Here is a 25,739-nt window from a genome sequence, read left to right on the forward strand (position 1 = left end):
AACACAGAAAAATTTTATTGACTATATCGTAACTGCCTGTTCTTGGAGTCTTGCCCATTGTTCGTGAGAGTGACATTGGTTGACTCGGTTGGAAGTAACAACACTTTTCTGGGCGTGGCAGGAAGCGCTGAAAGACAGAGTAGAATATGTTCAAAACGGAATGGCTACCCTACATGAAGCGGCCGTGCAGAATGAGGATTGGTTCCTAAGCTATAAGTTAAATAATTAATTCATGATATGAAGGAAGTTTGTTTTCGTTTGTCCGTCCATTCGAGTCCTCCCATCTCTTTTACTTTTTTCGCGTTAGGAGAATTCGGTTCTGCGGCAACGGAATCAAATATCCAGTTTCATGTCTCGTTGGCATTGAGGTCGTAAACGACGTTCTAGTTCCCACAAAACAGTGACATATCGGTTGGATTACAGAATCAAAATTTTGGTGTTAGAGCTGCTTCAAAAGTTTAAGTACGTTGGCGTTTTATAAGGCTGGAATACCAAGAAGAGCATATATGACTGAAATGAAGCTTCCAACACACGAGAGATATTAACTGTGAGACATAACTTTACTGTTGCACGGTGAAGACGCTTGATGTACATCTCGTACCACCAATCAGACAAGGGTGGGGCGACTGAAGATACATTCTGTCTCAAAACTTTGTTGATACTGGGTAAATAACGGCATGCATTTCACAAGCTAGTAAGTCGCAACAACTGACGTATTACTTGCCAATAATGTTTTTTTATTGAGTACTGTAGTTGACAATAATTTGTATTGTATATATTATTTCTTTAAATTATGACTTCACCAGCTGTATCGGAAAGATTTTTAGATCGTATCTTGTTTATAGACACTCCTGGAAATTGAAATAAGAACACCGTGAATTCATTGTCCCAGGAAGGGGAAACTTTATTGACACATTCCTGGGGTCAGATACATCACATGATCACACTGACAGAACCACAGGCACGTAGACACAGGCAACAGAGCATGCACAATGTCGGCACTAGTACAGTGTATATCCACCTTTCGCAGCAATGCAGGCTGCTATTCTCCCATGGAGACGATCGTAGAGATGCTGGATGTAGTCCTGTGGAACGGCTTGCCATGCCATTTCCACCTGGCGCCTCAGTTGGACCAGCGTTCGTGCTGGACGTGCAGACCGCGTGAGACGACGCTTCATCCAGTCCCAAACATGCTCAATGGGGGACAGATCCGGAGATCTTGCTGGCCAGGGTAGTTGACTTACACCTTCTAGAGCACGTTGGGTGGCACGGGATACATGCGGACGTGCATTGTCCTGTTGGAACAGCAAGTTCCCTTGCCGGTCTAGGAATGGTAGAACGATGGGTTCGATGACGGTTTGGATGTACCGTTCACTACTCAGTGTCCCCTCGACGATCACCAGTGGTGTACGGCCAGTGTAGGAGATCGCTCCCCACACCATGATGCCGGGTGTTGGCCCTGTGTGCCTCGGTCGTATGCAGTCCTGATTGTGGCGCTCACCTGCACGGCGCCAAACACGCATACGACCATCATTGGCACCAAGGCAGAAGCGACTCTCATCGCTGAAGACGACACGTCTCCATTCGTCCCTCCATTCACGCCTGTCGCGACACCACTGGAGGCGGGCTGCACGATGTTGGGGCGTGAGCGGAAGACGGCCTAACGGTGTGCGGGACCGTAGCCCAGCTTCATGGAGACGGTTGCGAATGGTCCTCGCCGATACCCCAGGAGCAACAGTGTCCCTAATTTGCTGGGAAGTGGCGGTGCGGTCCCCTACGGCACTGCGTAGGATCCTACGGTCTTGGCGTGCATCAATGCGTCGCTGCGGTCCGGTCCCAGGTCGACGGGCACGTGCACCTTCCGCCGACCACTGGCGACAACATCGATGTACTGTGGAGACCTCACGCCCCACGTGTTGAGCAATTCGGCGGTACGTCCACCCGGCCTCCCGCATGCCCACTATACGCCCTCGCTCAAAGTCCGTCAACTGCACATACGGTTCACGTCCACGCTGTCGCGGCATGCTACCAGTGTTAATGACTGCGATGGAGCTCCGTATGCCACGGCAAACTGGCTGACACTGACGGCGGCGGTGCACAAATGCTGCGCAGCTAGCGCCATTCGACAGCCAACACCGCGGTTCCTGGTGTGTCCGCTGTGCCGTGCGTGTGATCATTGCTTTTACAGCCCTCTCGCAGTGTCCGGAGCAAGTATGGTGGGTCTGACACACCGGTGTCAATGTGTTCTTTTTTCCATTTCCAGGAGTGTATTTTGTTATGTTCCATGCAAGTTAGTCAGTCAGTAGTCGTAGGTTGTATTGTATTGTATTGCATGTTAACCGGGGACCTAGAAACGACGGAGAGGCTCCGTCCCCGCCGCAGCCGCTGTGGTCCACAACCCCACGACGACTACTGCAGTCCATTTCATCCTCCGCCGCCCCACACTGAACCCGGGGTTATTGTGCGCTTCGGCCCCCGGTGGACTCCCCAGGGAACGTCTCACACCAGACGAGTGTAACCCCTATGTTTGCCTGGTAGAGTAATGGTGGTGTACGCGTACGTGGAGAACTTGTTTGCGTAGCAATCGCCGACATAGTGTAACTGAGGCGGAATAAGGGGAACCAGTCCGCATTCACCGAGGCAGATGGAAAACCGCCTAAAAACCATCCACAGACTGGCCGGTTCACCGGACCTCGACACAGATCCGCCGGGTGGATTCGTGCCGAAGACCAGGCGCTCCTTGCCGCCCAGAAAGCCGTGCGTTAGATCGCACGGCCAACCGAGGGGGCAGTCGTAGGTCCATGCAATGATAGTGCGGTAATCTTAATGCAGAAAACATGTTTTCTTTTCAAAAATCCTTCGAGGATTAACAAGTCTCAACAGGTTTGTAATATACATTACAAAGTCATGTCTTCTGTTACTGTTATACTGTTTTTAAAAGCATGAAAATATACAATGAAGGAAAAAATACCAACACCAAGGAGGGGTTGTGCAACGTTAACGAAACTTGATATTAGTACGATATCTATTCAAATTTCAAGCTAGATGCCGGCCGAAGTGGCCGTGCGGTTAAAGGCGCTGCAGTTTGGAACCGCAAGACCGCTACGGTCGCAGGTTCGAATCCTGCCTCGGGCATGGATGTTTGTGATGTCCTTAGGTTAGTTAGATTTAACTAGTTCTAAGTTCTAGGGGACTAATGACCTCAGCAGTTGAGTCCCATAGTGCTCAGAGCAATTTGAACCATTTTTTCAAGCTAGATGAATAAGAGTGGCGCTCGTAACGCCACTACGAGGATGCAAATCAGGTTTGCTTTAAATACACGCTGTAACGGTCATGAGCATTAGTTACCTTTGATATCGGACGTGGTGAGTTGATGTTAGTCAACAATCCTTTAAAGCAACAAAGACGCACCTCGCTAAGTTTGAACGAGATGGTGTAAAAGGGCTACGAAAAGCTGGATGTTCCTTCTGCGATATTTTAGAAAGATTTGGCGGGAACGTGTGCGTTAACTACCTGTGAGATTGGACGTCGTGAGTAGATGTCAGCCAATAATTCCTTTAAGCCGACAAAGACGCCATTGTCAGCACCTAGCTGAGTTTGAACGAGGACGTGTGATAGAGCTACAATTAACTGGATGTTCCTTCTGCGATACTTCAGACAGAGATGGGAGGATTGTAGCCATGCAGATGACTGCTGGCAGTGGTGGTCACGGGAACGTACGTTCGCAAGAAAACACTATAGAGAGGGAAAACTATCGTGTTCGGCTTATGGTTCTGGCGCATCATACTGCAGCTGCAACAACAATCTGAGCAGCAGTTGGCGCCACAGTGACACAATGAACTGTTATGAATTGGTTACTTCAAGGACTGCTCCGAGCTAGACGCCCTGTAGCATGCATTCCACTGATGCCAAATCATCACCAATTGCAACTTCTGTGGTGTCAAGGGAGAGCTCGTTGGAGGGCAGGGTGGAGGTCAGTTGTGTTTTCTCAAGAAAGCTGGTTCTCCCTCGGTGCCAGTGATGGCCGTTTGTTGGTTAGAAGGAGGTCAGATGAGAACCCGAATGCAGCCTGTCTGCGTTCTAGACACACTAGACCTAAATTGGGAGTTGCGAACTTGGGTGCGATTTTATATGACAGCAGGAGCACTCTCATGTTTATCCCATGCCTTCTGACTGAAAAATTGAACGTCGGTGTGGTTATTCGACCTGTTGTGCCGCCATTCATAAACAGCACTTCAGGAGTCGCTTTCAACAGGATAACGCTCGCCAACATACCACTGTCGTTACCCAATATGCTCTACAGGGGCTCGACATGTTGCCTTGGCCTGTTCGATCACCAGATCTGTCTCTAATCGCGCACATATGGGAAGTCATCAGACGACAACTCCAACGTCATCCGCAAATAGTATTAACCGCCTCTGTATTGACTGACCAAGTGCAACCATCTCACAAAATAACGTCCGGCACCTGTACAGCACAATGCATGTATGATTGCGTACTTGTGTTCAACATTCTGATGGTTACAGCGATTGTTAGTGTACCAACATTTCACACTTACATTAGTTTATCTCGCTCTTACATTAACCTGTGGTCTTGGTCATAAATATGTTAAACTCATAAATATGTTATCTAGACAAATGCATTCCCAAAATATCATTATTTTATTATATTTTTTTTTGGTGTTGCGATTTTTCCCGTCAGAGTACTTTGAAAAAAAAAAAATAAAATTTAATTATGAAGAACATTGAGTGACATACTTCACCTTTCTTTATATTTTTAAAGAATTGCACATTATAATAACGGTCATAATTGTTTTCGACTTTACAATGGCTTTTTCGGGTTTTACGATAGGAAAAAAAAGAATTAATATTCAGTCTTAAAAAACGAGATATATTTGGTAGTTCTATTTTTAATGCTAAGTGGATAATAGCATACGTATGTTTCAGACCTATACACCAAAGGCGGCTTGTGTTGAACAAAGCAGTCAATAAACTTAGGGACAAACAGCTAGGTACCAAGGAATAACCAAGTAGCACCCTACTTCCTCACTCTTTGCACGGCTTATGTTCTACTAGGCTTCTATTTATACCTGATCCTTTATGTAGTGAAATATTTGATTAGTCTTTAGTTACATGTTAGTTTAAAAAAATATGAAAAAAATGTAACTAAGTTAAAAGCTTTTTAAATGCTGACGCACAAGTCATAAACGGAAAAGAATGATATTTCAAAACATAATAACTGCTTTGTTTGTAATAAAAAGTGAGAGAAAACAAAATATCCATTTATTTATACATATTACCAACTAGGGACTGCGCTCAAATTCTAATTTCCAGGTATTTACATCACTGGCCAACTACTCAGAAGAAGTGACGCAGCTCGAACGGTACAGGGTGGCACTGTGTCTTAATGAACTCCTCTTCCCAGTACTAGGTGATTGTGTTAACCTGGTTATTCTTTGATTCCCTGCTGTTTGTTCCTTGATTTAGTATATCAACGCATGTCGTTGACATTATGTTCAGCAAATGCCACCTTTGTAGCGTAGCTACGAAGCACAAATTATTTTATTTTTACTTAACATTAATATCAAATGTAAGTACTAATATTTTACTGATTTAAGAATTTAATGTAAATATTTTCTTTTTTTTCCTATTGTAGAATCTGAAGATGGCCAATGTATGACTGAAACATGTTACGATATTCATCACGTCGAAAGCGTATAAAATAAAAAGAAGTGTTCAGTATATTCTCCCTAAGGAAAGGGAAGGTTGGGAACTTTATTTTCTTAAACTGCAGACATAGCACTCTGTGATCCAAAAGCTACTGACCAGTGTGAACGACCCTTTCCTAAGAACTAGTTCCGCACATACATCTGAAGTATAGCAGAGTGATGTATGTGTTACCGGCAAAGTGTCAAATGTATTCATTGTATAAAATGTCTACGCAATATATAGAATGCATAGAACTTTTTGGCAAGATGCTTAATTTAATTTTAACTGAATACTTTTCTTAGTAAATGTATAAAATGTGTAATTTTTTTTATAAAATGTGGAATAAGCAAAGGCAAAGTATAAAACTAAAATGAAATAACATGCTCAAACTAGAAATGATGTGCCCACTGAAGGTGGTGCAGGAGAAATACCCAGATATAAAACGAATATGAAGGTTCTTGTTGCACACATAAAGAGTCTTCTGTGAGAAGTCTGGAACACCATAACTGAAAGCGAGTCACTTCTTCAATACTCAAAGAACAACAGAATATCTGAAGGCTGAAGACTTGAAAATGTTATAGCAAATCTAAAGTTGCAAAATCGAATGTCCATACATTAACCATGCCACAATCAGTGTCTGGAAGGGATCTGGAAAAGTTAAAGCCCCGAGAGGACGAGCAAAAATCAAACTCCCGAAGGAACGCGTAAAAGTTTGACTGGCATATTTACTATGAAAACAAAGACAAATATTAAACATTACAAAGCACCGTTACTGGTCACGGATTCGGAGGCAAAGGCTTTTCAAGACAGTCACAACCGGTATTGGTCCTTAGCTGGCAACTCATGGAGGCGATGATCGACTTGGAGGGTGTCGCCGTTTCAGCGGCGGCTGCAGAGTGAAGGGATTGTGTTCTCACAATTGACGCCTGACCCAGGAAACTCATTCTAAATGCACTACCAGAGCTCAGCTTGAGCGCCGGGATAAATACTGCCTGGCCATCAGGGTACTGATGGTACTACATTCGGTCGCGGCTTACAGTGGAGAAAAAGTCCGCAGGGTCTGTGAGCCAGTGACCTATAGCAGCATCTGGGTTGGCCGTGGTGGCGGGTGGAGTGCAGTCATCCCTTGTCTGTCATCTGATGATGATGGTGATGATGTTTGGTTTGCGGGGCGCCCAACTGCGCGGTTATCAGCGTCCGTGCAAATTCTCAACCTATGCTCAGTCCAATCTCGCCACTTGCTTGAATGATGTCCAATGATGAGGACAACACAAACACCCATTCATCCAGAGGCAAGTGTCTGTCATCTGAAAAGCAGTCCCCTGCAAGGTCTGTGCCTGGCTCAAATGGTTCAAATGGCTCTGACCACTATGGGACTTAACATCTGAGGTCATCAGCCCCCTAGAACTTAGAACTACTTAAACCTAACTAACTTAAGGACATCACACACATCCATGCCCGAGGCAGGATTCGAACCTGCGACCGTAGTGGTCGCGCAGTTCCAGACTGAAGCGTCTAGAACCGCTCGGCCACTTCGGCCGGCGGTCTGTGCCTGCATAACATGTCTACACCGTTGGTCGCTGGCTGAGTAGGCAGAAGACCTCAACATACAAATAAATTTATATATTAGTATTTAATGAAAGTTAAATTAAAACATCAAAATTACCATAATTATATGTCTGAAAACTGCCTTATCGTGAACCAGGTGTGTTTTAAAAGTTCTGTAACAATTACTAATGTGTAATAATTAATTCTTACAGTCGTTCCAAATGTCTAATAACCAAAAACTTAATCTAAACTTTTAATTTTTATGCTTCGAAGCTGTACTGATTTTGTGCTTTATTTGTTGCAGAAAGCAGAGCTGAAATGACTTCCCATTTTACACACAGACACCTAAGGATCCAGCAAGTTTCATTTTTGCGCATCACTTCACAAATTTTTATCTAGTCCCAGTAGACTGCTGAGCTGCAGCAGGCCTGAGAGATACTTCTTGGTCTATTGGGACAGCTTTAGAGAGATATATTGCAGGCAGTGAACTCGATGTTGCATAGAACTGCTTTACAACGTCTTCTTTGGCATCAAATTTATAAAATCCATCATCTGCCATATCAACCACGACAATCAAAATCTTGCTAGCGTTCTAACGACCGTTTCAGCTTTATGAAAAGGAACTCTAAATGTACATTCTTTTTCAATCAAAGGGAACTTTTTTTGGAAAACACTTCAATTTTCGTCGCCTGAGACTGGAATTTTCATTTAGTCTTCTCGAACAATAATTTTTTGTTGTTAGTGCATAGAGGGGATGTAATATGTGTACCAAATCCTTATTTCTCACTTTGCAGCCTCCATTTTAGCGAAAGTGACACACTGACACAAGTGAATTCCAACCGAACTGGACTGAAACTGTAAAAGCAATGATGTCTGTCTAGTATCTGTCAAAATATTTACATTATCTTTCTTTCATACCTCCCTGAAATGTAGCCAGCAATCTATTAAATGCCTAGGAAAAGTACTAAATAAGATGCATTTCATACCCTGATTCATGAATTTTAGTATTGCGTTTATTGCCTAGGCATTTCATTTAATGTTTGCTTGTAACATATACAAACTGAAATGTATCACTTTGAAATGGCATTTCTCCTGGAATCGATCAGTCTATACAGTCTCACTGATATGTTAATACTGTGTTCATTGACATCGAAAGAACGTATTGGTATTTACTGTCTCGTTTCCTCTTCACACGCAGTGTAGAAAGGGCGTTGTTTGTCTTATGTATTTGGCATCTCTCTGTAATTTCAATTGTATTGCAATCATATCATTTTACAAATGACGTGGGGTAAGTGGAATAAAAGTGAAAGTGATAGTGTACAGTTCTTTGTCACCAGATAGTGAACAAACGCCGTCCCATATTACACGACAAATCTCCATGTCAGGTTAAGACTGACCTGTTTAACAATGATTCTGTCGAATGGGGACAGTGTGTTCCACAGGCCCCTTGTTGCTATTCATCGTCTGCATCTACAGTATTCCTTACAACGTGAGCCAGAGTCTGTTTCTGACACCAATACGATATGCCTTCTTTTGCACTCACGGTAGGTACGACGGAAGAACGTCAGTTGGTAACATCGAGTTTCACAGATTCTCCTGTCATGCATATTTTGCTAGACATATGTAGGAGGAAGTAATACGTTGTCTGACTTATTGACACGTAACCTCTCGGAATTTCAGCAATAAACTCTTTGTAACGTGCAACACTTCTCTTGCAGCGGTTGCTACCAGGGTTAGAAGAGCAGCTCCATAACCCTTTCTCGGTTACAAAACAAACATATAATGGAACACGCCGTTCATCTCTGTCTCCTGTATGAATTCTACCTGATAAGGGTACCGGACGAAAGAGTGAAACTAAAGAATTGCACGAAACAGAATTGCTGATAGTTGGATGATATTAACTATACATTCCGATAGTGAACTTGGCATTACACCTGTTTTACCTAATTTTATCTGCTCTTTCCGTTGTAGGTCCCTCCAGCAGGGTACGTACATGTAATTTACGACTGTTACTGTTTTCAATGATTTGTTTCTAACAGTGTAATCGTACAAAAACGGCCCTTTCAACAATATTATCGGACTGTGTTACATTTATTTATGCTGCAATATTGCTTTTCAGTCAGTAGGCAACAAAGTTAAATATCAGGCAAAATAGGCGGGGTTCATGTATACGTATTCACAATTCTTGCACATCTATTTATCACAAGGAATAAATAATTAGAAACAAAATATCTTCAACTTATCTTCGTCTCTTCACCTTTTTTGTCATTTATTAACATGACATCGGCTGCCCACGACACAGACACAGATAGACACATTTTAGCCGCTTTGATGAGTAAGCTACAACGTCCCCAGAAGCCTAATATTTTCTACAGATGCATTTTAAATATTGCATAGGTGTATATTTTCTTCCTTGTTAATTTATTTTTTGTGTTTTTTGGGTTTGTTAACTTCTTAACGAGGAATTGATATGTTATTTAGCAACGTTATTTGATTGTAATATTATTTTCAATGCGCCTGCGGTTATTGTTTGTTTAGTTCTGGAATCTTCGGTCCCAGAGGGAATATTTTTATCAGTGTAACAAAAATCTGAGAGAAAGGAATGGACAGTCAATGAGCGAAGTAGTTTACGGTGGGACTCAGCTGAGTCAAGACTGGGGGACGCAAGAGGGGGGAAAATTTGTGGGAAATCTAATTTCTGAAAGGAGGGTCAGTTTCAGTAATGGTGAAAAGAGGAGGAATTTGGAAGAAATCAGGGACAGGCAAGGTTTACAGGCGGAGAACGCTGCTATCTATTCAGGAGAGGAGAGTAGAACGTAGAACATGAAGGCGATTCCAGAGCCATTGTTGCCACAAATTACCAACACTTCGGGGGGACAATTTTTTTAAAAAGGAAATCAACGCAGAAGAGGTATAGCAAGCGTTGAAAACGTCGGAGAAGAGTTAAGAAATCACAAGCAAGAAGATTTTAGAAGATCGTTGTAGAAGATGACGGGAAGAAGAAGCCAAAATATATCGAACAGTAACAAGTAATCACATCAGTAGGACGCATATCCACTGTGATCTCTATGAACGACCAACTAGACTGTTTTCATGTGATTTCCCCTGCAAAGAGACTGTGAGCTTTCACCGTTCTGTCGACTTACGAGCTGAAGCCGATTGTTAGTGTACTCAGCATCGAACTGTAAATTGTTTTGTTTAAAACTGTGTTTTGACAGTGTGAGGGCCAAGTTTCTTATCAATTAATTTTGACTGAAGTAATAAACCGACCGTATGCTATTTAAATGCACAGTTTAGCAGCTGTCACTGTTAGCAGTACTAAATCAATGACGCTAAATTTATTAACGCGACAAATTCCGTCCCGCACACCTTGCGAACCACTTATAGTTTTATTTACAATAGTCTTCTCTTATGGAACGACGTCCGCACCAGCTGTGGAATTTAATTTGAATTTTATCATTAATGTACCTAATTAATGAGATCTCCATCGCCATCTTGCAGGAGCTTAGTGACCTCTGAGAAAAACAGAGCACCAGATCCAGATGACATCCACCATGAGGTAGGCAATATCAGTACTACGGACACACAACACCGTGATTCCAATACAACATTGATTTATTTCACACAAAGGAACGAATGTCATGGAATATTCAACAGATCATGTCATGGTAATCAACATTCTCACAGCGTCTATAGTTGCAATATCAACCAACAAGGACCTCCCCACCCTGGTCAACTTTAGAGGAATACCCTTCAGAAGTTCGTAAGGTTACAGTCCGTATCTTCCTGTCTTTTCCCTCATGAAGATCTCCTATCCGCATCTTTCTTCATAACTCTCGTGAATGAACATCCTCCTGTAGAAGAACGACATCACCCAGCTGGAGTCTTCCTGAACCTATCCTTGGTTGATGAGCTTCATGGACATTTTTGAGCACTGCGAGGAAGTTCGAAAGCGTTAATATCTGAGATTCGTCTCCCCTCTGCGTAATTGGTCTAGAATTTAGTGCTGCTTCTATGCTTAATGGTTCAAATGGCTCTGAGCACTATGGGACTTAACATCTATGGTCATCAGTCCCCTAGAACTTAGAACTACTTAAACCTAACTAACCTAAGGACAGCACACAACACCCAGTCTTCACGAGGCAGAGAAAATCCCTGACCCCGCCGGGAATCGAACCCGGGAACCCGGGCGTGGGAAGCGAGAACGCTACCGCACGACCACGAGCTGCGGACTTCTATGCTTACCACGATTGTATTGAGACCATCTTCGTCCAACTGCGACTGTCATGAAACCATTCTCAGGCAGCATTTGGCAGGTCTCCCTATCTATTCCCAGAAACCTTCCCACGAAGGAGCGTGTGGGGAGACGAATTTCTGTCTGATGGCTTGCTATGCGAAGTCCTTGTGTATCTTGCTTGTTATGAGAGCCTGCTAAAGCTCCTTCTATGTGCGTGGAATGGAAGGTAGTAGCGCTGTCAATATAAATTGTGCTGGGCACTCCTTGTCTGCCCACAAACTATTTTAGGGCAAGTAGAAATCTGTCAGTTGACATATCTGAGTGTAGTTCAGATGTAGAACTCGTGTCGCTGCGCGTATGAATAGAGCAATATATGCCTTCTTCGTTACATTTTCCTGGCTGGCGTATAATCGGCCAGCAGAGTCAATGCCTATGACTTCAAATGGTTTCAATGGTGAGACTCGTTCAATTGGTAATGGAGCCTTGGTTTGTTGAACAAAGTGAGCTTTCACCATCTTGCAGGGTAGTCAGTGATGTAGAATATATTTAATTGCCTGTCGGGCTCCAAGAATCCGGAATTCTGTTCTTGGTTCAGAAAATACTATGTTTGATTCAAGGTGATCCAGGTGAATGTGAGACTCCTGGATAAGTAAACGGATGAAATGATACTGTCGGGTGAGAATAATTGGATGACATTGGTCTCTAGGTAATTCTGCGAACTGAAGACGTCCACCAACATGAATAACGCCGTGATTCAAGAACGGGTTGAAATGAGCTATCTCATACATTCGTGGCAGGGGCATATTGTTGTATAAAGCTTGCAGTTCAAACGCAAAACATTGTTGTTGAGCAATATGAATCTAGTAAGCGAGTGCTTCATCCAAGTCTGATGCTGTAAGTTCTCCATACGATCTATTTTTTTACTAACTGTTTTCTAAAATTGAAGTACCCATCCTATGACTTAACAGTTTGTAGTAGTTACCATACTGTGTAGCTATTAAAATTGGGAGTGTTGTTTTTACCGTGAAGACTTGGTCTGTTAATTATTTTTTTCTGGCTAGAAATGCTCTTTTGTATGTGTAAATTAAGGCCATTGGCAAGCAGGCCCAAGGAACCATACAGTTGCGTGCTTAAATTTATCTGCTAGGGTATCTCTGAAGATCAGATCAGTTGCGGTTTCCTCACCAGGGCGGCGTTACCACTATGATAGATTCATTAGTCTTCGTGTTTCCGTAACATGGTTTAGCAGAAACGTCTTCCATCGATTTTGGTCCTGTCGTATCATCCTAAGGTTACAGTAGAATCAGTCCAACGCGCTCAGCAACTTGCGCCTACCTTGTGGTCTCACAGAAATAATAAACTAGTTTTGATCCAAGAAGTGTTGCTAGAATTTCCAGTCGTGGAAGCGTTATCCTCTTGATATGACCTAGACTGTTTTTACTAGAGACTAAATGGGCTGATGTCATGTTTGTAGTGATGCACTGTACATAAAGGACTGCTTCATACGCCTTTTCTCGTGCGTCGAAAAATACATGGATTTCTGAGTGTCTTCAGGAACACCAACCCGTCGGGGCATTTTTATGTGCGAGCACGGTGGGAAAGGTGACACCCACATTTGCCGGCATTTTCCAAGATCAAATCCTCTTGAAAAAATTTCTTGAAACATTATTTTTGCCGTGAGGGACACAAGCGACAGCAGACCCAGCAGTGTTTCGAAGTACTTTTCGCTTAGCGCCAGGACGTTCTATAATATCGTCGATGACATTGTTATGAACAACACTAGGCGTGTCAGCCTGCGAGTTCCAGTGGTCTCCTAGCACCTCTGTACTGCAGTGTTTACGACACGTTCTGATTACCGTGCTTCAATCAGTTGGTTTGAGTTTGTGGCTCGCTTCGCCACTGGTAGATTGATTTATCTCATGAGTAATGTAAGCTCGTAATACAACTTAATCATGACATTTTCATCTTTAGCACCAGCTTCAAAATCATCCATATACATGTTATCTTCAACAAGGAAAATTCATTTTGCGCATTGTTGCAAATTCTTTCAGTGTGGCTGCAGGTAAGGCCGAAAGGTGGCCGGTTGAAGCTGTATGCAATCCGTTCATCACTTGTAATATAGTTTCCTTGTTGACCTATGATTACTTTGTACCAAAAAAGCTCGTGATATCTTTGTCTTTCTTGTGAAGAACTAATTGTAGAAATGCTTGTTTGCTATCGGATATTAAAGCTGCTGGATATAGACGAAATCTCATTAATATTGAAAGAATGTCACAGAGTTAATTAGGACCCATTTATAAAGCGTTATTTAATGAATGTGCATTCTTCTCGTGCCATGAACCATCGAATACAATCCTCCATTTGATGACACCTCAATTTTCATTCTTAACTGTATGATGAGGCAGATGAAATGTGTCATTTAATGCCTATTCAGAAGAGATGATTTTCATATGTTTCTTTCTGATGTAGCTTATCATTTGTGCCCCGTAAATGTTTTTCAGGTTGCTGACGTCCCTAAATTTCTGCTCCAGTGCCATAAATCTTTCCTCTGTTTCCTGAAGATTGCTAGGCACCATAACGTTGGATTTTTTGTGGGAAGACCCCACTCCTCTTTCGTCTTCGATGCAATAGAATTTTGAGAAAGTTTGCAGTAAGGTATTCAGAGTTCTTGTTTGATCTTCTGTGATCGCCATTGTTTATAAATTCCACAAATGTCGTAGAATATCATCTTTGTTGATGCAGTCTCTTAAACAGATGTAGTTTCCATCACGACGTTTGCCGTGGTGGATTTGCTTCCGCTTAGAATCCAGGCAAGAATGGAAAGAGACCAGTACAATGGACAATGTTAATTGAACTGGAGGAGAATCTAACGATTTTCTAATAGTAATCTGCTCCGATAAGAATCCTGATGGGAAGATCTTCCGTATCATCTTTAGGCTCCACTAACTGAAATCTCCGGGTGTGCACTAGTTTTATATCGGTTGCGGAACTTGTCCAGATAGCCTTTAGTGTGACTTCTACGACTCTACGATGCATTGAAATCGCAGACGGTATTTCAAAGGCGCTGACAGATAGGTCGCGATGTTCAGTAGTTCTTAAAACTTTTTCACCATTGATCTTGACTGACTACCACTAACCAGAACACAGCGAGTACGACTTTTTAATCCTTTGTGTCGAACTGATTCAAACCCGAGCTATCTGAAAATAATTAAAAATCTGGTGAAGTTGCGTCGATTTGCTTTACTGAAGTGGTGCTAACTTCCTGGGAAGGTGGAATGAGTAGCAGTGTCAGGACAGATAGTCTTGTGATGACGTTTCTTGCGTCTAGGACACGAGACCTTCATCTTCTCACTCAGTTTTTAACATTATGACCTCGGTTAAGATATATAAAACAACGATTATCTGGCACTGAGTTATCGATATGTTCTTGGCTAATGGTTTCTATGTGGCTGACTTGGGCCCAGTGAGTGCGAGCGTAGCAAAATGCACAATATGGTTGAACTTCTCATTTTTCTCACGAATTTTTATCTTGCTTTGAATTGCAGCAGTGGACCTGTAGTTAGAAAATGACAGTCGGGACAAATATTTTGTATAATAAGAGAACCAATAACTTCTGCTTCGATATTGTTCAGTAATTTCAATACGTCTCATTCAGATACGTTTCAGCTGGAAATGCTCGTAGAATTTTCGGAGTGAGAACTTTACTGTATGCTACGATATATTCTGCTAGGGCTCGCAGTACTTGAATAAGACGGTTACACTCCAGGAATATAGAGCAAGCGCAGAATAAAGTGGCCGACAACTGTGCTATCGGCAGGGCTGGCGTGGGTGGAATGGTAGTGATGGGGCTGCGGGCAGGTGCTATAGGGGGAATGCCGAGATCTGGAGGGAAAGGGCCGTTCTATACTGAAGCCTACGCTCACATTTTTTGTAAATAATAAGTGGAGCTCCTCCACACCCACACTTGCACGGTTACAATTCAAAAATATCTACTATCACCCCTGATTTGGTTTCCGTCTAAACAGAATTCCCCTGAAAATGCAATAGAAGCAGCTCTGTATTTTTGCCTGGTTTCTTTACCGTTTGTAACTTTCAGAGCGTCATGAGAGGGGAATTTTGAGTAAAACCCACATTCCTCTTGTTGCCATGTTAAAATTTGTCTTCTGTCAAACCACTGCGCAATTTTCACAGTATCACCTAACATGTTGTGTAGACGCAACTGCGAGAGAATTCTGAAACTGCTGATTATTAAGTTTATTAAGTGAGGAACTGCGGAGTAAGGTCAATAGCTCCCGAAAAATCACACCCTCAGTACAAAAATAAGAGTATATATATATATATATATATATATATATATATATATATATATATATATATATATATCTTTTCGTTACAGATCGGTACATCCGCATAGCGTCATCTAACGAAAAGAATGTCTCGACTACGTTCCCTGTAGTGTTCAAATTCGTCAAACAGGTTTTCTGTAGAAACGTCCATCAACAGCCGTATCAAACAGCTGTTCAGGACAAAACTTCTGGTCAGGTGAATACAGGTTTATAAATACAAAATCACATAGGGGTAACGCAGGAGTAGGTTTAATAATGAATAAAAAAATAGGAGTGCGGGTAATCTACAACGAACAGAATAGTGAACGCATTACTGTAGCCAAGATAGACATGAAGCCCACGCCTACCACAAAATGTAATAGTGATGGGTGACTGGAATTCGATAGTAAGAAAAGGAATAGAAGGAAAAGTGGTAGGTGAATATGGAAGGGGGCAAGGAATGAAAAAGGAAGCCGCCTGGTAGAATTTTGTACAGAGCGTAACTTAATCATAGCTAACACTTGGTTCAAGAATCATGAAAGAAGGTTGTGTACATGGCAGAGGCCTGGAGACACTGGGTTTCAGATAGATTATATAATGGTAAGACAGAGATTTAGGAACCAGGTTTTAAACTGTACGACATTTCCAGGGGCAGATGTGGACTCTGACGACAATTTATTGGTTATGAACTGTAAATTACAACTGAAGAAACTGCAAAAAGGTGGGAATTTAAGGATGTGGGACCTGGATAAACTGACAGAACCAGAGGTTGTATAGAGTTTCAGGGAGAGCTTTAGGGAACGATTGACAGGAATGGGGGAAAAATAGAGTAGAAAAAGAATGGGTAGCATTGAGGGATGAAATAGTGAAGGCAGCAGCGGATCAAGTAGGTAAAAAGACGAGGGCTAGTAGAAATCCTTGGGTAACAGAAGATATATTGAATTTAATAGATGAAAGGAGAAAATATAAAAATGCAGTAAATGAAGCAGGCAAAAAGGAATACAAACGTCTCAAAAATGAGATCGACAGGAAGTCCAAAATGGCTAAGCAGGAAAGGCTAGAGAACAAATGTAAGGATGTAGAGGCATACATGACTAGGGGTAAGATAGATATTACTTACAGGAAAATTAAAGAGACCTTTGGAGAAAAGAGAACCACTTGTATGAATATTGAGAGCCCAGATGGAAACCCACTTCTAAGCAAAGAAGGGAAAGCAGAAAGGTGGAAGGAGTATACAGAGGGTCTATACAAGGGCGATGTAATTGAGTATAATATTATGGAAATGGAAGAGGACATAGATGAAAATGAAATGGGAGATATGATACTGCGTGAAGAGTTTGACAGAACACTCAATGACCTAAGTCAAAACAAGGCCCTGGGAGTAGACAACATTCCATTGGAACTTCTGATAGCCTTGAGAGAGCCAGTCCTGATAAAACTCTACCATCTGGTGAGGAAGATGTTTCAGACAGGAGAAATTCCCTCAGACTTCAAGAAGAATATAATAATTCCAATCCCAAAGAAAGCAGGTGTTGACAGATGTGAAAATTACCGAACTGTCAGTTTAATAAGTTATGGCTGCAAAATACTAACGCGAATTCTTTGCAGACGAATAGAAAAACTGGCAGAAGCCAACCTCGGGGAAGATCAGCTTGGATTCCGTAGAAATGTCGGAACACGTGGGGCAATACTGACCCTACGACTTATCTTAGAAGATAGATTAAGGAAAGGCAAACATACGTTTCTAGCATTTGTAGACTCCGATAAAGCTTTTGTCTACTTTGACTGGAATACTCTCTTCCAAATTCTGAAGATGGCAGGGGTAAAATACAGGGAGCGAAAGACTATTTACGATATGTACAGAAACCAGATGGCAGTTATGAGAGTCGAGGGGCATGAAAAGAGAAGCAGTGGTTGGGAAGGGAGTGAGACAGGGTTGTCGCCTATCTCCGACGTTATTCAATTTCTATATATTGAGCAAGCAGTAAGGTAAACGAAAGAAAAATGTGGTGTAGGAGTTAAAATCCATGGAAAAGAAATAAAAACTTTGAGGTTTGCCGATGAAATCGTAATTCTGTCAAAGACAGAAAAGAACTGGGAAGAGAAGTTGAACGGAATGGACAGTGTTCTGAAAGGAAGATATAAGATGAACATCAACAAAAGCAAAACTAAGATAATGGAATATAGTCGAATTAAATTGGGTGATGCTAAGGGAATTAGATTAGGAAATGAGACACTTAAAGTAGTAGAGTTTTGCTATTTGGGGAGCAAAATAACTGATGATGGTCGAAGTAGAGAGGATATAAAATGTAGACTGGCAGTGGCAAGGAAAGCTTTTCTGAAGAAGAAAAATTTGTTAACATCGAGTATAGACTTAAGTGACAGGAAGTCTTTCCTGAAAGTATTTGTATGGAGTGTAGCCATATATGGAAGTGAAGCATGGGTGATAAATAGTTTAGACAAGAAGAGAATAGAAGCTTTCGAAATGGGGTGCCACAGAAGAATGCTGAAGATTGGATGTGTAGATCACATAACTAATGAGAAGGTACTGAGTGGAATCGAGGAGAAGATAAATATGTGGCACAACTTGACTGGAAGATGGGATCAGTTGGTAGGACATGTTCTGAGGCATCAAGGGATCTCCAATTTAGTACTGGAGGGTAGTGTGGAGGGTAAAAATCGTAGAGGAAGACCAAGAGATGAATACACTAAGCAGTTTCAAAAGAATGTAGGTTCAGTAGGTACTGCGAGATGAAGAAGCTTGCACAGGATAGGGTAGCATGAAGAGCTGCATCAAACCAGTCTTTCGACTGAAGACCACACCAACAACAACAAAATGATCAATTATGCTTACATACACGGCTTTTTCAATAACTTTAGTAAATACTGATGGCATAGAAATAGGTCTAAAACTATGTACATTATCCCTTTCGCTCTTTTTATAAAGTGGCTTTACTAATGAGTACTTTGATTGTTCAGGAAACTGACCATTCCTAAAGGAAAAATTACAAATATGGGTAAATACAAGGCTAACATATGCGGCTCAGTGCTTTAATAGTCTGCTAGGCACTCCATCATAACCATGAGAGTCCTCAGTCTTCAGTGATTTAATTATTGACTCAATCTCCCCCCGTCTGCATCGCAGAGGAGTATTTCAGACTTCAATCTCGGAAAGGCAATGCCCTGTAGAAACTAAATTTTTATTTAATTCACCAGCAATGCTCAGAAAATGATTGTTAAATACTACACACATATCTGATTTATCAGTACAGGAATATTTTTACTACGAACTGACTTTATATCGTTGACCTTGTGCTCCTGACCAGACACTTACTTCACAACTAACCATATGTTTTAAGTTTTTTCCTGTGAACTAGCTATTCTATTTGCATACCACATACTCTTTGCCTTCGTAATAACATTTTTAAGCACCTTACAATACTGTTTGTAATGGGCTACTGCAGTTTGATTGTGACTACTTCCAATATTCTGATATAATTCTCACTTTGTTCTACCTGACATCCTTATCCCACTAGTCAGCCACCTGGGCTGCCTATTACTGTTAGTACCCCGTTTAGAACGTTATAATGGAAAGCATCTCTCAAAGAGCATGAGAAATGTATTAAGGGAAGCATTATATTTGTCATCTATGTTACCATCACTATAAACATCCTGCCACTCCTTGACGAGGTTTAAAACACTCTCTATTGCCATTGGATTAACTTTCCTACATAGTTTGTAATTATATGTGACATTTGTTTGAGTACAAAAGCCTTTTAGTGTTAGGGTTTGTGAATCATGGTCGGAAAGCCGATTCACCCTTTTACTAACAGAATGCCCATTTAGTAATAATGAATGAATAAAAATATTGTCTCTGGCTGCGCTAATGTTCCCCTGCACCCAAGTTGGAAAAAACACAGATCATATGAATTTAGGAGATCTACGAAAATCCTTTTTCTTGCACATTCATATACAAAATTAATATTGAAGTCTCCGCATATAATTTCTGGCACTTCCTATAAAGTGAATCAAGAAGACTCTCTAGTTTGAGCAGAAATGCTCTGAAGTCAGAGTTAGGGGACCTATACACAACAAAAATTAGAAGTTTAGTGTCACTGCATTCAACTGCCCCTGCCCAACATTCAAATACCTGTTCAGTGCAGTGATATGTCTACGGACTCAAATGGAATATTGTTTTCTACGTACATCCCTACTCCGCAAGGAACTCCTTGAAAAACATCCAGCTAATCTGTATCCTGATAAAGGAATCCTCTGAAGCGCCAAATTATTTAAGTGGTGCTCCGACGTACCAGTAATTTCAGAGCCAACATTTATACGCAATTCACTGACTTTATCTCTAATGCCACTTATATTTTGATGAAATTTACTAATTCCTTCTCTACTTGGGTACCTGACCTCCTCTCAAGTTGATTCCTTAGTCGGACTTCCTTTGAGCAGGTATACCCTATCAGCTGTCTTCAATCTAAAAAAGGTGCAGCTCTAACTCCAACTGCTGCAGGAATTTTTCCATGAGTGATTCTACCACCACCCACTACACTATCACCTATAAGCTTTGCCAGCTTCCCCTTCCCATACCTATTGAGGTGCAGGCCATGCCTAGTGAAACTCAATCTTCTGATAGACTCAACTGGCACCACTGAAATGTGCCCCATGCCCTCTGCCATCAGTGCCCTCTCCAGGCCCATGTTAACGCACCTAACACCCGCAGTAAGATGAGGCCGATCATGACGCTGAAACAGTTGCACGAAATGCACACTAGTGCCACGAATTTGAGTAGCTGTCTTTACCACGTCACTACCTCATCATATTCCCCATTCTTATCAAGACTGTTCCCTGCTCCACCCACTACCACTACCTGATCCTCCTTCGTAAAATTCCTTCTCTCTCTTAGACCTTACAACTGACTTAGGCCTCCTACCTGCTGAGGATTGCTACATGTTTCCTATACCTATAGCTACAAGAAGCTCCTCTCCACTCAAATCTGACACTTGGACAAATGTCTTACATATATGCAAAGTACGACTGTCGGAATACCTCCTCCTCCTAGCTGCCTTCTTACCAATTGCCAGTTCCCAATCCTCAGCACCCTTCATCTAGTTCCTCCTTTGCGCACTGTAACTGCACCTGACGAGCACAGATCTTACGCTCCTGCTACTCTGTCAATTGATTTCTACTACAGATTCTACATTCCCAGGAGAGGATCTCGCTAGAATGCCCAGTGGCTTCCTCACTGCGTTCCCCTCCCAATGAAAATAGTTTGAACAAATCCCACACCGAAACCCACTACTCAGAAACCTACCACAGAGCCCACACTTCTCACTCAAGGCAAAGTTTTACAGTTACTGAAAAAAACTAAACTTCTACGTTACCTAAGTTCCGTTAGACCAGTAGAACTATTTATAGAACTGACAATAACTGTTCGAAATTCTCTCTCTAGTGAGAAAGCAACAACTTTTAATAACAGTAGTAAATCACAACGAATACCAATATCAAAAGAACTTCACAAAATTTATTAGCCAAAACAAAAAATTCACGCAGTCACTGGAACACTCAACGAAGTTAAAACAGTGAATGAAAATTTTACTGAAATATGACACTAGAAACAATAAGAAACGTCAGCTGAAAACTAAAACACCAAATTTATTGAAAGACTTCAACACACAGAAAATACTAAAAAAACACAGCGAGCGAACGCTTCCAAAAGTTTATTAAATCGTTAGTTCGCCACAAACAACACGAAATACCGTTGAAAACTATTAAATTTAATAACTGTATAACAGTGCACAAACAAGTTTGTCAGTACTTAGCTTATAACCGCTACAGCTGCAACCACGTGCCGCGAAATTTAAAAACACTAGTGAGGCGTGGGGTGGACAACGTATTTCATGTAGCCATTTCGTCTTAGCGTCCCTGCACTTCCTGTTTATTTCAGTCCTCAGCGACTGTATTCCTGAATTCATCTGAATATTTTTGTGCATCCTTCTTTCGATCAACTGAAGTATTTCTTCCGTTCCCATGGTTTCTTCGCAATTACCTTCTTTGTACCTATGATTTTCCTTCCAACTTCTACGATTGTCGTTTTAAAGAGAAGTCCATTCCTCTTCAGCTGTATTGTCTACTGAGCTACTCTTTATTGTTGTATCTATAGCTTCAGAGAACTTTAAGCGTATCTCGTCATTCCTTAGTACTTCTGTATCCAACTTCTTTTCATATTGATTCTTCCTGACTAATGTCTTAAACTTCAGCCTACTCTTCATCACTACCACATTGTGATCTGAGTCATATCTGCTCCTGCGTAAGCCTTACAATCCAGTGTCGATTTCGGAATCTCTGTCTGACAATGATGTATCTAACTGAAATCTTCCCGTATCACCCAGCCTTTCCCAAGTATACCTCCTCCTTTTGTGATTCTTGAACAGAGTATTCGCTATTACTAGCTGAAATTTGTTACAGAACTTAATTAGCCTTTCTCCTTTCTCATTCCTTGTTCCAAGTCCATATTTTCCTGTAACCTTTTCTTCTACCCTTTTCCATACAACTGCATTCGAGACACCCACGATTATTAGATTTTCATCTCCCTTTATATACTGTATTACCCTTTCAATATCCTCTTATACTTTCTCTATCTCTTCATTTTCAGCTTGCGACGTCGGCAAGTATACCCGGACTATCGTTGTAGGTGTTGGTCAATGAACTGTTCACAGTAACATATTCTCTACCCTACCTTCCTATTCATAATGAATTTTCTGCTGATGTTGATATTACCCTATACTTATCTGCTCAGAAATCCACGCCTTCTTTCCATTTCACTTCGGTTACCTCTACTATATATCGAGACTGAGCAAGCCTCTGACATTCCACGCCCAGACTCGTAAACGTTATGCTTTCCTTGGTTATTTAATCTTTTTCTCATGGTCACCTCCCCCTTTCCAGTCCCCTCCTGGAGATCCGAATGGAGGAATATTCCGAAATCTTTTGCCAACGGAGAGATCATCATGACACTTTTCAATTAAAGGCCAGATGTCCTGTGAGTACACGTTATGTGTCTTTAATGCAGTGTTTTCCATTGCCTTCTGCATCCTGATGCCATTGATCATTGCTGATTCTTCCGCCTTTAGTGGCAATTTCCCACCCCAAGGACAAGGGAGTGTCCTAAACCTCTATCCACTCCTCCGCCCTCTTTGACAAGGCCGTTGGCAAAATAAGGGTGACTTCTGATGACGGAAGTCTTCGGCCGCCAATGCTGTTTATTAATCAAAATTTAGGCGGTTGCGGGATTCAAACCTGGGACCGAGGACGTTTGACTATTAATCAAAGAAGCTATCCCTAGACCACGTTGTTTAGAAGCAATTAACTCATGCGATCCGGCTGTATTGGAGTGGACTTATCTTCTGACGCTGTCAGACTTCGTCTCTTTTTTTCATACAGCGTGAATTAAGCCGTTAATTGTTGAAATCATCCGGGAAATCGTAATTTCTTCCAAGCTTCGGCACCATAATACTACGGACACACGACACCTCGATTTCAATACAACATTGATTTATTATGAAGGAATGTATCATGAAATATACAACTGGTGGAATCATAATCAGTATTATCAGGTGTTTACAATTACACATATCAACCCGGAACAATCTATGACTCAGCAATCAACTGTCAGCTTCCATCTTCGTTGTCGTGTCATACAGAAACGCGTAGTGTTACAGACACGTCCTCTGAGGTGACGAATCAGCTGTGCGTGCCTGGCGCATTTGTTGACTCCTAACAAGTACGGTGGTTGAATTGTGCAAGCCTTGAGTGTTACGGAACGTTTTTGAAACGAGCCTGAACGTAGTGAGATCTAAGTGTGGATCGTTGTATCAGGTGTACTGTTACATGCATACTGTAGCGATGAAATGGAAACGTGTTTAAATGTTGCGAACCAGCGAATAAGTCAAATGGCGTCTCATGTTGTTGGATTTTACCTGTACCGTTCACCTGTTTTGATTAATCTGTTTATTCCTTCGAGGACCATTTATGTAGCATAAGGCGTACCGTACATATACAAAATATTTATGTACTTCGTATACCTAAATAATAAATGCAGTATTACCTTACCACATTCCAGAAACCATTATTTAGAACCGCAAAAGGAGTGTAAATACTGTCATTAGATAATAAAAATTGCATTTTGTTGTCCAATACAAAACTCATCTTCAGAAAGAAAACAATGACTTTTTAATAAGAGTGCTGTAATAAGCAAGCTCTTTTTACTTGCTTAGGAACATTCGATTTCAAAGTGATCGTAATTAAATAATATTGGTTTTATAGGAGCTGATACTTGTGTCAGCATGTAGTTTAGTTTTAGCATTTATGCTTGACAGGAAGTTACTTAATATCTTTTGCAGTCTTCTTGGTTAACTTGTAAACCATTTTTCGGAAGGAGTAGCATTTTTTATACATTTAAATGGAGGCGTTTGGTTACATGCAGGACAGCTTCTTTTCCTTGTGTATATTATGATTTCTGTGATAATACAGATAAATTTCGATGATGCAAAACGCGTTTTAAAGCTTATGAAAGAGTCCTCATAAGGGCACCACAAAATTCTTTAAAAACCTGTGTTCTTCCTGTGCTCATTCTACCAGTCAAATTATTAAGAATACTTGTCTGTTGCACCTAAGTAATGAAATACAGTGTCACCGCACAAGTAGCACATACAGTAGACGTAGAACGAATGGGTAAATAATTTGACAGAAGAAGCAACAAGGCAATTTGCTATTGTGTGCACAACTGCCTCTCAGCAGGAAAACAAAGGTTGAATGACAGAAGCTGTGTTTTACTGTATTTGTTCGCAAACATAATTGCACACACTCCATAGCCGAATGAAATGTTTCATTTTGTATATGAATCCAGTTCACGTGGACTTTCTTCTCATATGGTGTAACTATTTGGCTCTTGAAAACTGAAACTTTTTAACACAAAGAAAAGAACACCATGAAGCTTTCCTTACTCTTTACAATCGTATAGAACTGTTGTAGTCATTCGTACTGCAAGATTCCTATAAACTTTATTTCTGTTCTTTCTCTGTACCTTTCCTTATCATGACATATCTAAAACTGCACGAAGTCAGTGCTGATGGTCCAAACACCGTTAACCAATAACTCTATGTGTTACAGAGTATCAGTTACAAACAGTCCATTGTCTCCAGGAATTGTTTTCCGGTGTATTTATAATAATACTGCTAATATATGTGATATCCTGTAAATGAAATGAAATGATCGTATGGCACTGTTGGTTGGGAGGCCCCATTCGGGGGAGTTCGGCCGCCGTATTGCAAGTCCTTTTTAGTTGACGCCACTACGGCGACTTGCGAGTCAATGATGATGAAAATGATGATGGACATACAACACCCAGTCCCCTGCCGGGAATCGAACCCCAACCACCTGCGTGGTAAGCGGTAAAGCTCCCGCTACGCTACAGAGGCGTAACTAACAATAAAATAGGATACTCTACTATCTGACAGAAGATGACCAAATGAAGAAGACTGTAGATTCTGAGCTACGTTACATTAATTGTGATTAGGGAGACAGGCTGTTGTTTACTTTACAGGTGACAGTGTCAGAAAATTGAATAAACTGTACGTGTAATTTAACTTTGTTTCTAATGCCAAAATATATATAGACCCTATAGATTTTATGTTTTTAAAATTCCAACAACACTACAAAATAAAGTCAATTAAAGGATGCTAAACTTGGCTTCAATGAATAGTATGGACGTGATGCCAGTTTAGTTGCTGAGTACTTTTTAAAGAAAACACAGATATTGATTGTGGGTGTATAATGTGGGTGTTACCAGTTCATCACCCAACTATGTTGTTGTCGGTTACCACTATGGCTATAATTTATGTGTAAAACATTGCC

This window comes from Schistocerca nitens, chromosome 5 (assembly GCF_023898315.1).
Source record: "Schistocerca nitens isolate TAMUIC-IGC-003100 chromosome 5, iqSchNite1.1, whole genome shotgun sequence".
In the NCBI taxonomy this organism is placed as follows: domain Eukaryota; kingdom Metazoa; phylum Arthropoda; class Insecta; order Orthoptera; family Acrididae; genus Schistocerca; species Schistocerca nitens.